The sequence below is a fragment of the Myxine glutinosa genome, chromosome 10 (genome assembly GCF_964187855.1).
Source record: "Myxine glutinosa chromosome 10, kmMyxGlut1.1, whole genome shotgun sequence".
NCBI classification, from domain to species: Eukaryota; Metazoa; Chordata; class Myxini; order Myxiniformes; family Myxinidae; genus Myxine; species Myxine glutinosa.
In genome coordinates this window covers 1087074-1104684 of record NC_136270.1, presented here as the reverse complement: position 1 = coordinate 1104684, position 17611 = coordinate 1087074, and the positions used below count along the sequence as shown (strand labels likewise).

Here is a 17611-nt window from a genome sequence, read left to right as displayed (position 1 = left end):
GGTCCCCATGACAATCTTCTCCATTTTGCCCTATTTTCTGCATCTCCCCTTGTTAACCCCCTTGCCCGCATTTCTTCTTCGACCATATTTAGCCAAGTCTTTCTCGGTCTTCCCCGTCCTCTACTTCCTTCTACATTCATTTCCATCACTCTTCTCAACCAGTCACTTTCATCCTTCCTCAACACATGACCAAACCATCTCAACCTGTTCCTCTTCACAGCACCAATCACAGGCTCTATTCCCATCATCTTTCGCAATTCATCATTTGTCTTCCTCTCTCTCAACGATACTCCGCACATCCACCGAACCATTCGCATTTCCACCCTTTCCAGCCTTCGTTGCTGCTCTACGTTCAAAACCCAAGTCTCGCTCCCATAAATCATAACACTTCTCACACATGCAGCATACACCTTTCCGTTCAGCTTCAACGACACTCCCCTCCTCATCAGCACGCAACTCAGTTCCCAAAACTTCTTCCATGCACATCTCACTCTAGCAACCGTAGCCGAGTCTGATACACCTTCTCCATTCAGCATGTCTCCGAGGTAATTAAATGTTTTCACACCTTCCAGCTTCACGCCATCTCCAAGATCCAACTCAACATTTCCTCCATCTGCAGCCCCTTCTGTGCACACCTCACACTTGAATGTACCTGCCACACTGGTTAATGACCCTCTCAAACCACTACATTTTTGATGAACCCACTCAGCGCACATTGTATATTGAATGGAGTTCACTCCGACACCCTTCCTGCACACAGCACACGGCCACTTCCCAGTTCTCTCCGCCTCACCACATGCTTTACCACTTGCCATCACCTTCGTCTTTCCGATATTCACCTTCAGACCTTTTGTCTCCATACATTCCTTCCACTTGTTCATCTTCTCCTTCAGTCCATCCATACTTTCTGCAATCAACACCAGATCATCTGCATACAACAACTCCCACGGTAAACCCTCCTTTACGTTCCGAGCCAGCACCTCCATTACAGCTACAAATAGTAGTGGACTTAGTACCGATCCCTGATGCACTCCCACCATCACCTCAAACTCACCACTGTTCCCGTCCTTCGTCCTAATTGACAAAATGACAAACACATATCATTTAAGGTGGAATTACTCTGGTTCTTCAAGAGACCTCTGCCACCTTGTCAGGTGAGCAAGCCATCTTGCCATGGCAACATAATGCAATCCTGTTTGAAGCTCCATCACATTATTCAATTTACAATCTTTCTGCTCTGCTTACAGTGGAATACAATTCCACGATCTATTTAGCGCATTTGCCAGCAAATAGACAAACGCTGAGTTCACTCTTCCAGGAAGCAGTCACACTGAGTCATTAGAATTAGCAGCAGCTGACAATGCAGGAAGAACCATTCGAGCAGATGGGACTGTTAAAAAGGCTGCCACGAACATTTGTGGTTCAGGAACAGCAGATGAAATGCACATCAGATGGACAACTTAAACTCCTTAATAATACCTTGATTTCCAGTGCACACATTTAATAATAGCCATGAGCCCGTAATTACACACATGCTATTCGACCATTAATTCCTTTGAATGTTCGATATGCTCTAGAGATTGCTGCATTTAAACTTGATTTACAATGACCACGTTTATTTACAAGACGTTTTTGTAAGTTGCCTACCGTTTGGGGTTATACAGTCAAGGACAAGTAACCAATAAAAGTCTCCTTTTTTTTTCTTTTTCTTTTTTAACTTAGTGACTTTCATTTAATTAGTTTGCAATTTTTCTCTTCATTACAAGTAGTATTCAAAATGTTCTTCAAGCAAGACACATATGATAGTCAGCCCCACTAACAACTCCTCTTGACCCCTCCTCATGTTCCCCTTAATGGATGCAGTATTTTCTTTTTTGGATACCAAGTCGAGGCTCGTATAAGAGCTAACATACAGAACATATAATAAAGGGAGCGGGAGACAAGATGAGGCAAGAGGAAGAGATGGAAGCACACACAACAACAGTAGAGAACAGGGACATCGGGAGATCTGTCGAAGGGAGAGGGCTGGGTGGGGTACACGGGATAAACAAGATGGATACAACAGGTGATTTCAGGAGAGAAAACAGGGAATTTGAAGGAGGTAGATTGGGGGTGTATTAACGGGGTTAGAAAAGATAAAGGTTTTGCATGGGGGAAGATAAGAGATGGTGGTGAACAGCTGTTTTCAAGACCTGGAGGAAGGAGTGGGATTGAAGAGAGAAAAGAGGAATGAAAGAGTGAAGGTGAGCAGAGAATCTTGATTTTGGCATTTTCACCAGAAGAGGGTTGCTGGCAGATCTTGTGCGTTCCGCAGGAATATTTTGGGGGCAGAGCACAGACAGAGCAGGGGGTGCAAGGCCGGAGAAGAGTCAGTAGAAAACAGAAAGATCACCAACCTGCCTGCGGTGAGAGAGTGAAAGACCCTCGGAATCAGCTTCATCTCAGGAGATTCCAATGATTCTGAAAGCTTTGGTTTCAACAGCGAAAAGCCGAGCTAGGTGTGAGGCAGGAGCACCAGCCCAGAGGGGACAGCCGTACTCCATCAATTTGTGGATGAAAGCTTTGCAAGTAGTGAGTAGCTCATTAGAGTAGCGTGGAGTAGTAGTTGCTCCAAATTGTCTACACCATTAACATAGAAGTACAGTCGGACCCCGCTATTCGCAGGGGATACGTTACTGGAAAATCCCCGAATAGCGAAACCCGTGAATAGCAGGGCATTGTTTCAATGGAAAAAGGGGGACAGGTTCCCGAGTTGCGAAAATCCGCGAATAGAGAGGACCAAACTGTGAACGGCGAGGCAAAATCTGAGAACGGTGATGCATTTCCCGAGAATGTCGACGATAATCCGCGAAAGTCCATGAACATCCCGGAAATAGCGAGACAAAACCCACTAATGTCGGCAATAATCCACGAATGGTGATGAAAATCTGCGAATACATGCAGTGCCATTGTTTCGATGGGGAAAAGGGAGACAGCGAATTGCACGAAATAGATACTGTGGAGTGTTTTCATTCCGTACAGTAACTTGCAGGGATGACGTGTTTTGCAGCCGGTGGGATATCCCATGAACCGATGTTTACCTGTGAACAGTGGAATATCACAAGAAGCTATTCACAGTGTGAATGACGGGATATCCCGCCAAAGCCATGAAAACGCAAAGCACGCAGCAGTGAATGTATAAGCAGGTCATGCTCGTGGCTTGTAGATTTTTTTTTGTATAGGTGCAGCTGCTTTATGCATGGCTGGTGAAAAATGGGCTTTATAAATACCATATGTCAAGCTAACGGCTCGTGGAATATTATTTTTGCACCCCTGAAAAACCGCGAATTTGTGGAACACAGCCGCGAATAGAAAAAAAACGCGAATTCATGGGACACTTTCCCACGAATAGAGAAACAGGTCACAGAAACAGGAAACAGAAACAGGTCAAACAGGGAACCGCGAATGGCAGAACTGCGAATGGCAGAACCCCCAATGGCAGAACTGCCAATGGCGGAACTGCGAATGGTGGAACCGTGAATGGCGGAACCGCGAATGGCAGAAACGCGAATGGCAGAACCGTGAATGGCAGAACAGTGAATAGCAAAACCGCGAATGGCAGAACCGCGAATAGCGGGGTCCAACTGTATTTAGATTGCTCCTTGAGCCATGTATCAGTTGCTTCAGTCAGTTCATCATCAAGGGCAGGCCTGCAGGTGGAACTTCAAAATACAAAACAGATAATAGTCACATGACATATGTGTGTGTGTGTGTGTGTGTGTGTGCATGTGTGTGTGTGTGTGTATATATGTGTTTTTGTGTGTGTGTGTGTGTGTGTGTGTGTGTGTGTGTGTGTGTGTGTATATGTGTTTTGTGTGTGTGTGTGTGTGTGTGTGTGTGTGTTTGTGTGTGTGCGTTTTAACTACCTGCTCCAATGCACTGTCGTGAATGGCAGTCTGCGAAACTCGGGTCTTATACACAGGTATATTGTAATGAACAAGATCACACCTTTAGTCAACATCACTCAGCGTTTTTCATTGAAGGCCTGCCACAATTTTGAATGAGGGTGGTGTAATACTCCCCTGTGTTTGTAGTTTTGTGAGGTATATAGTCAATCAGTAGGATTCCCTTGCCATTCCAGAAAATCGAGGCCATGATCTTACCGGCTGAGTGTTGGCTGTGAAAATTAATGGGTGGCGGTTAGAGCCGCCAAGAGATGACTTGGGCCCGGGGGTAGACCAAAATGCACTTCCTCGCCATGCCCTTTTATATTTTCGCTAAAATACTACTTTCCATGCTTTCACAGTGAAGGCATGAATCATTTTATTAAAGTCAACTCTTGGTTTGTGTTCCTTTTCGATACTGTCGAGAGAATGCCATTTAATCTGTCCTAAGTCATTGTGCTGCGCAATAAGTTTTCGATAAGCTTGATATTGCTAAATGATCATTCAGCTGATGTAACTGACTGTTGGAAATATAAAACGAATCCCAACTTGAAACCACTGAAAATTTATTCCAATTTGAAGCACACAATCTCGTTCAGAAGATGCATTGGCCAAAGAGAATGTTCTCCAAAATTGGCTAGATTCTCGGCCAAGAAGGTTGAACGAAGTGTTCTGAAGGATGTCATCACATTCCCAAGTTTCCTAACATGTTTCCAATTGCCAAGGGATGTGTATTGATGTTACAAAGCCCTGAAAAAGGGCTTTCCAAATAATGTCATTTTTCCAAATGACCATTTTAATGAACAGCATTTACTTGCTTCTCCTGATAATCACTTTGTGTATAAGTTGAGAGTTCACTGTTTGCCTCAACATACAAACAGAAAGAAAAGTCGTATGAATTGCGACAATAAACTGCTTACAGATGCTTTCCTATATTGTCGATGTTGGGGGTGTACACATGGATCTGTAAGCTCATTCATGACTGGAAACTTGTATATAGCCCTTCACCTTGACTTCGAATGGGTGTTGATTGTTTATTATTAATACTTAATATGAAGCCTGTAGCTGCTGGTTGCATCTTTTCTGGAAGTGCGGCTGTGCCACTGATGCAGTGCCCCCTCTTTCCAATAATCTGGTTCCAATAATCTCGTACACATTTGGCCAACCTCAGAAGGATGAGAGGGTGAGTCAACCCACCTGGTGTTATATTAATGACATGACAGGGGCTTAAACTCAGGACCCTAAATTTTAAGCCAACCACCTTAACCATTAAGCCAACACCAGGCTTTGTGTTGGTGGTAAACCACTAAAAACAACACGACTTCCTTTTGTCGAGAAAATTCTGGGTCCCTTGTGTGTTTCTGGGTTCTAGGGTAACTGCTCCGGCTAACTCCTGCTCCTCCCCCATCGTCTGTTTGAGTGATGGTATTCCTATGTCTTTCCGTAGCATTGATTGCAGTTTGGTTTCATGATCCCAGTGGTGAAACCATGTTTTATCACCGAATACCAAATGAGTGAGAAAGTCAGTTGGATCTGTGTTGAGCAATCTGAGATGCTTCCGACATAATGTCAGCCTTAGCTGTTCATTAAGTGAATGCTAAGGTTTCAGGTGACCCATGATGCTGAGACCTGGAAAGACTCGGGTGTTTATAGTTGATGGTGGAAATTTTCTTGAGGAATTTCAAGTTATTTAGATATTTTAGCGATCTTATGTTGCGATCCTCCAGTTTTTTTCGTTTTTTTTTTTGGAGTGGGGCCACTCTTTTGGAGGCGGTTGGGAGATGCAAAATCGAGGGACATGGAAGAGCGTGTTGACAAACCACATAATTTAGCAATAAGGCCTCAGTTGGCGTGAAATTCTGTGGATCATCCTTCTGAATATCCTGACCTAAAGTCATCTCCAATGGACGCATCCATTCTTAAAGTCAGCCACTCAATAGGCCACAGGAGACTGAGGGCCACGTTGTCAAGCAGACACCAAACATTCAACTTATTTGCAGCTGGCATTTTGTTTCCATAAAATTATGGTTCCTCAAACCTCAGTTTTGGTAAGATTCATAAATGTTGTAATCTAGCATAAGAGGAAAAACCACTCCTTTCCAGTCTGGAGATGCATAGGGCTGCTGCGGAAGTTTTACCTTGGCTAGGGCGCACAATCCTGTGTGGGTCACCCCTCCGACACAGGATAGTCAAATGGCTAATTCTTCCCATTAAGCTGCTACTCATTTTGCTGACTTTAGAAGGATGACAGGATGAAACAACCCACCTGATGTTATGTTAACGACACGACAGGGTCTTAAACTTAGGACCCTAAATCTTAAGATAACCACATTAACCATTAAGCCAACATCAAGATCCTAACCTCACAAACTTCTGTACTATAGCCTGAAACTACACTTAGGTTAATAAAAACTAATGGCGTATAACAAAGATCCATGAAAGTTTGTATTGAGCCTCAAAAATTGACTCTAGACTGCAAACAAATACCATGCTCCTAAAACTTTATAAACACCCCATGTGTATACACCTTTGGGTTTTTCCCCTTTTTTCTCCCAAATCTACTCAATTAATTTTTGAAAATGAAGAAATAAGGCATGTTTAAGGAGATGTAATTATATTTTAAAACTCTAATATAGCCAAGGCTTAAGGGAAGTGGAGAGTGACAGCTCTCTTCCCATCTCCAGATGGATGGGACTTCTTTTGGCAGATTGAATTAGAAGTCTCATATTAAAACAAAATGTTTGCTGACTGCAGGGTTGTTTTGTCACATTGTGATCTCCTGTGTTGTCATCAAATATTATTTTGTAGATCGAGTTTTCTCCAGAGAGTCAGTGAATCTTTAACAACATATATAGATTCTTAACATTTTGAAACCAAGTCATCTCAGTGGAATTAACATGTCACCATCAGATTGTCATAATATATCCCGATGGCTCACAAATGACCTTCAGGGATGAGACATTCTTTCCGATCCACCTATTTTGGCCTGCAAATAGTACCAGCCCCCACTTCACAATTGATTTCAAATTAAGCCTGTGTAGTGATAAGAATTGTTTCCCAATCATACGAAAACAAAACAAAAAAAACGAGTAAGCATCGGAAAATGCAATGGACGTCCGTGTCCACTTTGTATTCAGACTTGTTCCTCTTCCATATAAACATGACAAAAACGAGCTAAAAAAAATACAAAACAATTTGATGATTTTGGGCGACCGTGAATTTTCGACCTCAAAAGCAATAGGCTTCAGTGACCCGATATGCAAACCCTGCTCAAATTTCAAGTCAATAAGATGAAAAGTGGATGATTTTATGCCACCTTGACCTTTGACCTTTTGATCTAAAAAAACCAATCAGCTTTTAGCTTTTGAATGGTGAACCAATTCAATGACCCAATATCTAAATTCTTTAAATTTCAGGTCGATTGGATGAAAATTGATAATTATAGGTGATGCTGACCTTTGACCTTTTGACAAAATTATTAATTTGTCATCTCCATATTCTCATAATAAAGCTTTATTGAAAATTTCATGAGAAAAGCTCAATTGGTTAAAATGTTTTGGCCCAGACAGACACACACAAACAGACACACACAGACACACACAGACACAAATACACATACACAGACAGACACACACAGACACATACACACCTCGGAGATTTTAAAAACTTCCCAGGACTATCACACACTTGAACTACAACTGGAGGCAATGCGGGGTTTGGTGGCGATCCTGAAAAGAGTCCTTGCAACAAAGCTCGGACAAAGTTGAACAGCTTGGTCCATGAACAGTGATTCCTTACCGAAGCGGAGGTGGATACTTTGGGTGCTGAGCAGATCCCGTTCCACCTCCTGAATCTCAAAAAGGGAAATACCAACCAACGACGTGTACACACACACACACACACACACACACACACACACACACACACACACACACACACACACACACACACACACACACACTCCAATGGGATCAGGAAATGGATGAATGGCTTGCAGAAGGTAACACTTTCCTTATCCCAAAATCTGAAGAGATCCAACTACCCCACAAATACTGGCCAATAACCTGTCCACCAACAACATACAAACTTCAAACAGGAATTATCACAGAAATAATGTACCACCACCGAACACAACAAGGAGGCCTAGAGGCAGAACAGAAGGGATGCAAGAGAGGATGTTCCGGAACAATAGACCATCTACTACTAAACAAGGTCATGCTTGAAAAACTACAACATGGGATCTTCCAAAGAGACAGGCTTTCCCCTCTCCTGCTTTGCCTGGACCTGGACCCACTAAGTAACCTCATTAATGAGCAAGGACATGGATACACCCTAACATCCAATAAAACAACATGAGAAAAAAACAAGAAAGGTGACACGTCTACTGCGCATGGATGATTTAAAACGCTTTGCTCTGAACAATGAAAAATTGGCAGAACAACTGAAATTAGTGAAACAGTTCTCCAATGACATCCAAATGGAATTTGTTCTCGGCAAGTGAGTCAAGTCCACATTCGTGCAAGGTAGACCAACAAAAGGATAACATAAAAGTTGACCTAGATACAACAATACAGGAGCTAGACAACGAAGCATCTTACAAATACCTAGGAGTAGAAGAGGGCCAACCAATTTGGCATAAAAATGCACAAAACAATTACCAAAGAACACCTGTGTAGAATGAGGCTGATCCTGAAAACCTGTCTCACCCCAAGGAACAAAGTCAAATCCATAAGCCAACTAGCGGTACCAGTGTTCCAGTACAGCTGCGGAATAGTAAACTGGCCACAAGCGGTTATCAAAAAGACTAGATATCAAAACAAGGAAAATCCTCACTATTCACAAAATGTGATACAAAAATCAGTGCATCTCAAGAATGTGGTGGCCTGATGTTTGGTCACCAAACCAAACAAACAGCAACAAATACAGCCCTAACGATTGCAAAAAAGACAAAAGAAAAATACAAGATGAAATACCAGCAGATATGTAGTGACAACTGGGAGGAAAAACAAAAGAGCAGGGAAATATACAAAATAGTTGGGGACAGATTGGGGATAGACAAAGGTGGATCACTGGAATGGCTAAGAAGAGGTCGGCTCAACTGGGATGGAGAATGAATCATTATTAATATGCAAGACAAAAGACACTACACCATTGGCTTTAAAAAGATGGCAGGACTGAGTCAATCGGACAAGTGTAGGTCCTGCAAGGTAGAAACAGAAAGCACAAGTAACCTCCCATCAGGATGTAAAAAAAACTCATGTCAGAACAGCTATACACCCAAAGGCACAATAAGGTATGTAGAGTAATCTGGCACATCAGAAATGTCAATATCCTAGTTCCACAAAACTCATGGAAACATGAACCAGAAGCAATCATTGAAAACAAGGACATAATGCTCACGTATGATCTGATGATCCCATCCAGCATGAACATAGAAAACAAGGTGTTGCGACCGGATATAGTACTCAGATACAAAAATGAAAATATGGCATTGCTGACTGAGATATCAGTACCCAGTGATTTTGGTCTAAATAACACCGAAATCAAGAAAATGACCAAATATCAAGACCTCAAGAATGAAGTGAAGGTGAAGAGCACCAAACTTGTGCCAGTGATAAATTGGAGCCACCTGAATGATAAAGAAGAACCTCACCAAGATCCTACAAACCATCCCTGGGAACATCATTACCACAAACAAACTAGAGTTGGAGGTTGTACGGGGATCAGTGACGATCCTGAAAAGAGCCCTTAAAACAAAACTGAGAGAACAACACAACTTCACAACTTGGCCCATGAATCACAATCCTTCACCAAAGTGGGGGTGGATACTTATAGTCCTGAGAGGACTCCGTTCCACCTTGTAAAACTCAGATTATGGAGATAACAACCAACGACACACACACACAGAAACACAGAAGTGATTGAAAGCCCCCGTCTTTCGCTGTGCAATGGGATGGGCTAAAGCATCAATGTCCCAAAACACAGGAGTGCAGAAACAGCTCCTCTCAACTGTAGGCCTATTAGATTACTTCCAATTAAAAGCAAAACAGTGGAATCCATCATCAAAGTTGACATCAAATTATTGGGCCTTTCTCCATTAACCGCATCTCTAACTCTTGGTTTGGTTTCCAAATTTGGCACTAGCTCTACACTAGATATGCTGCTTCTGCTCTCCTACCAATTGATTGAGGCCGTGAATGTAAGAAAAGAGATGAGGACCGTCTCCCTAGAGATATCTGGAGCATTTGACAATCATTGGCACCCCACCAACAACAACAAACAACAGGCATTTTAAGGCCATTTTCCCTACTGGAGTGGGGGTTTGCACCCCCATCATGCTCTCTTATCTCTTCCCATTACATCAAATGCCACCTCCACACATGGATTACTGACTTTCCTACACGTGACTCACAGGCAGCAAATGACTATCAACAGATCCTCTCATGTACTCTTCCTATCAAGGTTTGATGTGCCCCAAGGCTTTTTGATCCTCCAGAAGACTGCATGTTCCTCATCTTCATCAACCATCATTCTGATTCTCTGGAAAGCGGTCCTGATCTTTGCACTGATGACAACATTCTCTGCTGCAGGCAGCAGCCTCTTCCAGCTTTGCAGGCCTTGATAGAATCCAGTTGGTCAAACCGTTGAAATGTCTTTCAACTCAGACAAATCTCACTCTCTCACTCTGCCTCTCTGAAAGGATGGTCTGACAAACCCTCCCATCGACTTCCTTAACAAAAGCCTTGGAGAAGTTCAGTTCCACAAACCATTGGGCCTCACCGTCAGTCACATTCAATCTTGGGTAAACCACTTGTGCAGAGTTTGCTTCCAAAGCCAGCCGCTGATTGCGCATCATCCATCGAGCCTAATCTTTACTTTGCAAATCAGAATTTCTAACTACATGCAAGGCCTTAATTGGCAGGTCGATGGAGGCTCATAGTAGAACTGCCACACACATCTCACACACGTGGACGTACAGACGAATACACGAGACAACATATGGACTGTTAGTCGAGACAAACACAGCCGACTGAGCTATATAAGGGACATCTGCAGATATTTAAGCACCACCTGCCTACTACATGCACAAAATAGCACAATTTTCTACCCTCCCCCCTCTAACTTTGGCCCTTTCATGTCAAATACATTTTGGCATTCGCATATGAAATACTTTCCCTCCCCGCTTTGCTCCTTTTTCTTCCACTGTGCCCTCTTCCATTTTTTATTTCATAATTTTTTCTCAATTAATTTCCTTTTTCCCTTAATTGTTTATGTAATGGTTCTTTAGTGTGCCTTAATGTAATATTTCATTTAATTTCATAATGCAAAATGTTAGTTCAAATACATTTCATGCAAATTAATTTCTTTATTACTTATGATGAGTGCAAATGAATTGCTCCAATTTCCTGTCACAAGGTTTTCTTTTCTTTTTTTCTTTACATACAGCACTGATGCCCATGAAATAGCAAGAAAATTCCTGTTTTATCATGTCTTGAGCAAATATATTTTTCATAGCTTGATGTATAATGCACATAGAGTTTGTGATCATTAACTGAATGGATCATTGTAATTGTTTGTAGGAGAAAGGAAGGAAAACTAGAAGAAGCACAAACATATGGCAAATATTCATAAACTAGCGGGGTCACCCGTGGGAATCCCACGGGCATGGATGTGTGTGACATTTCGACATATTGAGTTAGATGCTGCACATTCATTTTTACAAAATGGTTACTGGCAAGTCATCAGATCCAGAAATGGTGTAATGAACACAATTTATTTATTTCACATAATATGTGACCCCTCAGTCCTCTCCACCTGACACTCTCCTGTCTCCACCTGACACTCTCCTGTCTCCACCTGACACTCTCCTCTCTCCAATCCCTCACATTCCTCTCCTTTCCAATCCCTCACCTCTCCAATCCCTCACACTCCTCTCCTCTCCAATCCCTCACACACCTCTCCAATCGTGCCTCACACTCCTCTCCAATCGCGCCTCACACTCCTCTCCAATCGCGCCTCACACTCCTCTCCAATCGCGCCTTACACACCTCTCCAATCGCGCCTCACACTCCTCTCCAATCGTGCCTCACACTCCTCTCCAATCGCGCCTCACACTCCTCTCCAATCGTGCCTCACACACCTCTCCAATCGCGCCTCACACTCCTCTCCAATCGCCCCTCACACTCCCCTCCAATCGCGCCTCACACTCCCCTCCAATCACTCCTCACTCTCCTCTCCAATCGCTCCTCACTCACCTCTCCAATCGCTCCTCACTCACCTCTCCAATCGCTCCTCACTCGCCTGTCCAATCGCTCCTCACTTGCCTGTCCAATCGCTCCTCACTCGCCTGTCCAATCGCTCCTCACTCGCCTGTCCAATCGCTCCTCACTCGCCTGTCCAATCGCTCCTCACTCGCCTCTCCAATCGCTCCTCACTCGCCTCTCCAATCGCTCCTCACTCGCCTGTCCAATCGCTCCTCACTCGCCTCTCCAATCGCTCCTCACTCGCCTGTCCAATCGCTCCTCACTCGCCTCTCCAATCGCTCCTCACTCGCCTCTCCAATCGCTCCTCATTCGCCTCTCCAATCGCTCCTCACTCTCCTCTCCAATCGCTCCTCACTCGCCTCTCCAATCACTCCTCACTCGCCTCTCCAATCGGCTTTCCCCGTCTCGTTTCTCTCGTTTTTCTCCCGTCTCATTCTTTTTCTTGCTCCAAATCGGCCCGTCTCGCCCGTCTCGCCCGTCGGCCCGTCGGAATCGGAAATCGGCCCGTCTTGCTTTCGTGCTTGCGCGTAAATAAATTGTGTTCATTACACCATTTCTGGATCTGATGAATTGCCAGTAACCATTTTGTAAAAATGAATGTGCAGCATCTAACTCAATATGTCGAAATGTCACACACATCCATGCCCGTGGGATTCCCCCGGGTGACCCCGCAAGTTTGCATTGACGTTCGTCGATGGACTCGTTCGCCCGTCTCATTCGTTTTCTTGCTACATCCTGTTCAAGTCACAGAACTCAAATTGACGTAGAAGAACTATGCAGGTCGCTGTGTGGCCCCTCCGCCGCAACGCGGCAGCCATTTTAGTTAGCGCAAGACACCTCCGCTTTCTGCGTACAGATAGGCCTATTGTTAACATGAGCAGTGTGAATGTTCAACAAATATCAGCAATATGCCTTCTTGTGCTGCAATAAACTGTACAAATCGACTTGTGAAAGGTTCTGGGAAAACATTCCACAGGTAAGTAATTTATTTTTCTTAATTATGAAGAGTTTACTCGCCAAACTCTAGTTAAACTTTCACGTTATGCACAGATGTAGTTTTTCGTTTATGTAGTCCCATCTGTTAGTGTGTGTGTGTGTGTGTGTGTGTGTGTGTGTGTGTGTGTGTGTGTGTGTGTGTGTGTGTGTGTGTGTGTGTGTGTGTGTGTGTGTCACCGTCCAATATATAATGTGTGTGTGTGTGTCACCGTCCAATATAAAAATTCACTATACAATATATAGTGAATATAGTCCATTATACAATATAGTCCATTATACCATATAGTCCATTATACAATATATAATGTCCATTATACAATGTATAATGTCCAATTATATATACAATATATATATATACAATATACAATATAATTTATAATATAATATATATAATATAATATATATACAATATAATATATATATATATATACACAATATATATACAATATAATATATATACAATATACAATATATATACAATATATATACAATATATATATATACATATACAATATATACATATACAATATAATACATATACAATATACAATATATACATATACAATATAATACATATACAATATACAATATATACATATACAATATACAATATACATATATAATATACAATATACAATATACATAGTATACATATACAATATACAATATATACATATACATATACATATATGTACATATACATATAGTATACATATAGTATATACATATATACATATGTATATATGTATATATACATATATGTATATATATATACATATATGTATTATACATATATACATACATACATATATACATATATACATTATACATACATGTATACATACATACATACATGTATACATACATACATATGTATATGTATACATGTATACATATGTATACATACATACATGTATACATGTATGTATACATGCATGTATACATATGTATATGTATACATACATACATATACATGTATACATACATTATACATACATACATGTATACATACATTATACATACATACATGTATACATTATACATACATGTATATATACATATATACATTATACATACATATATGTATATATATATACATATACGTATATATATATACATATATACATATATATATACATATATACATATATACATATATACATATATACATATATACATACATATATACATATAGTATACATATACATATAGTATATATACATATACATATAGTATACATATACAATATACAATATATACATGTACAATATAATATATATACAATATACAATATATATACAATATAATATATATACAATATAATATAATATATATACAATATACAATATAATATATATATATACAATATACAGTATATACAATATAATTATACAATGTATATACATTAATATATAATGTCCATTATACAATGTCCATTATACAATATAGAATATAGTCCATTATACAATATATAATGTGTGTGTGTGTGTGTCACCGTCCAATATAAAAATTCACGTCCACTCATCCACTTCCACTAGGCCTAGCTAGCGCACACGTTCGCCTATTCAGTTCTTGCGCTAACTAAAATGGCGGCGTGAGCGCGCGAGCGGGGCCACCGCTGTGTGTGTGTCGTGAACGGGCATAGTTCTTCTACGTCAATTTGAGTTCTGTGGTTCAAGTCTGCGTTCTTCATCGAGCGTCTCATTCATTTTGGAAATAGAAGTTTCCACGCAGCGCATGAATTGTCACGATCCTCAAGAGGAATTTGTCTCGTAATCATCAAATGATAAATGGCAAGTAAATTATATTGTGGAAAATTAAAGATTTCAAATAAACCTATTTAAAGTGTATGCGCACATAACTAATAAAAAAAACGAAGAAATATCTCTCGGTAATTTCCTGAAACATATTTTACTTCCGGATAATAATGTTGAATGAAATAAAAACGAAGAAATATATGTCGGCATCATTGTTGACGTTTTTGTGACGACTGTCATCAAATGAAAAAGTAATATATCTTAACGGAAAAGCAAAAGCGAATTTTAAATACTAGGGCATGCCCGTACTATATCTATATCTAAAATTATATCCCCCCCCCTCTATTTACATGAAATGGTTTGGTCCAAAGCGAACGGCTTGCGGAGTTTGGTAAAGAAATCGCCATAGCATGCACAAACGCGCAGGAAAGCGAAAGAATCGCAAATTAGTTTTAATTAGTTTTAAAACATAGTTTAACGCCAACATAGCGGCAACATAGTTTGCCAACGTGAAATAAATGAATACGCTCTCAAATGTGCCGTCCGAGGCAGAGTCTGTTCGCCACGTTCGGCACACGTGATAGCTCGCTGCTCTCTGATTGGTTGAATCGTTTTTTGGACATAGCTCGGTAACTACTTCTCCGATTAATATGAAACCTTGAAAAGGCACATCCTCGGGTCCCCAGCAATATACCTGGCAAGTTTAAAGTATATCGGACCCGTGGTTGTCGAGAAACAGCGGTCACAGACATACAGAGATTACTGGAATTATAGATAGATATATCGACACGTTGCCGTCGGTGTCATGTTGGGCGGTGTATGATACACCATGACGCGATTTTAAAAAATATATCTCTGCATTTTCCCGCGTGTGTGGAATGTTTTCAATTATTGCTGACACCGAGTCTAAAACCATCGATAAAAATGAAATCATATGGTGAGTTAGATTGGAGATAAAGGCGTGAGAGAGACTCAATGGCCTTGAAGTTACAGGCGTTTGAGAATTCATTTCGTTCTATAAAGGGCAACTTTCATTGGATTTTCTTCCCGTTTTTTTTCAACCAGTCAAAAACTATGTTAGCGACTGTGAAAAATGAAATGATATATCGAATTTGATTTGAAATAAAACTGGGAGAGAGAGCAAGACACCACGGGCCTACAAAACAGACCTCAAAGCTATGCGAGTTAATAAAATGGTGGATATTTGTTTATAATTATACTAGTACCGACTGCAAAGCCGCAATGAGCTGGTGAAGCCAAAACCTCATGCCACTATTTTACCCATCACCATGGCATCAGTAGGTTAGGTAGTTGGTAGTAGGTAGGTAGGTAGTTGGTAGTAGGTAGAGTCCCTGTATATAGAGAGTTGTGTCAACTCAAATTTGGACGCCATTTTGTGTCTAAGTGTGTCGGATTAGATATACATGTACATTCGCGATATAGGGTGATATATTCTAAACCTGCTAAAAAAAAATTTACTACACATATTTAGTCTTATTATTACATACAGGTGATATTTGTTTTGTCAAAAACTCAGCTATTGCCGTGAAAAAGAGCTGTGTGGTGATATTAAAAGTGGTATGGCAATGCATATTACAAGCCAACACTGCATATAAGAGCTAACATTATAAGTAAGACAAACCAATGCTGTCGTTCTCTGAATTTTAATAACTTTTAGAAAGGAGTGTGGGCATATCCAATATTTTTTAAAGGGTGCCGAGAGCAATTCCGGTGTAGGACTTCCAGCCGACATATAGTCTAACACACTTAAAACAAATTCTGTATGTGGTATTGCCGTATTTCTATAGTGTACAACTTTAGTTTTATCGACATTTATATTCAATTTCCATTGTAATGATTTAACAAGCTGCAAGTCAGCTTCTGTCTCTGACATAAGGAAAACGTCATCGGCATCTAGTAAGATTGAAACGTTCATTTATTACTACACCCTTGCCCAGAACTCTGATGGATATTTCCTGATCGATTAATATGTTTCATAGCTGGCGACTTAATTAACACTTAATTTTCGACTGCGCCAAGCCGTAATTAAACAGAGAAAAAACTTTAAAAAATACCTGCAGTGTGCACGGTTCGTCTAGTCGAACAGATATGGAAAAGCACAGATACGACGTCGTATTCACCATAACTTGTTTAATTTCACCAGGAACACGATGAGGCCAACACAGTAAACATTCAGTACAAAACTACAACCAAACCAAACAACAAAAAACCAACAAGGTTTTGAACAACCAAAAGCAGAACAACCAGTCATTTTGTTTGGCAATAAACAACATTCCTGTACCAAGCTGACGTTCACGCACGGTGACGTTAGACACAAAATGGCGCCACGAAATCACGTGACCAGAAATCTCGGGTCAGCGCATGGCGCAACTCTCTTTATACAGGGACTCTAGTAGTAGGTAGGTAGGTAGTTGGTAGTAGGTAGGTGTAGTAGGTACCGTACCTGGTAAGACTTGGTAAAAGAGAAGAGCAGACAGTCCTCCCCAATGGCAATACCTGCATACAATAAATGTCACAAGAAGCTTAAGGAAGTAACTATACGATGTGCTAGCTTAAGGCCTATTTTTAACTGGGCTTAACATACGTTTTCACAGTAAGTGTGTAGTCTTCTAACTTCAGTCACTGTCAGGCGCCAGGGCTGGTTCTCTGA

At 40.9% G+C, this 17611-nt stretch overlaps 2 protein-coding genes across 3 annotated transcripts in view; one reads left to right on the top strand and one right to left on the bottom strand.

Moving 5' to 3' along the window:
• The window catches only part of LOC137433495 (receptor tyrosine-protein kinase erbB-4-like), a 538358-nt gene that overhangs the window by 223492 nt on the left and 297255 nt on the right, over positions 1 to 17611 (top strand). The gene's annotated exons all lie outside the window — the stretch shown is intronic.
• LOC144894123 (uncharacterized) overlaps positions 1 to 17611 on the bottom strand; it is a 554169-nt gene that overhangs the window by 262729 nt on the left and 273829 nt on the right. The gene's annotated exons all lie outside the window — the stretch shown is intronic.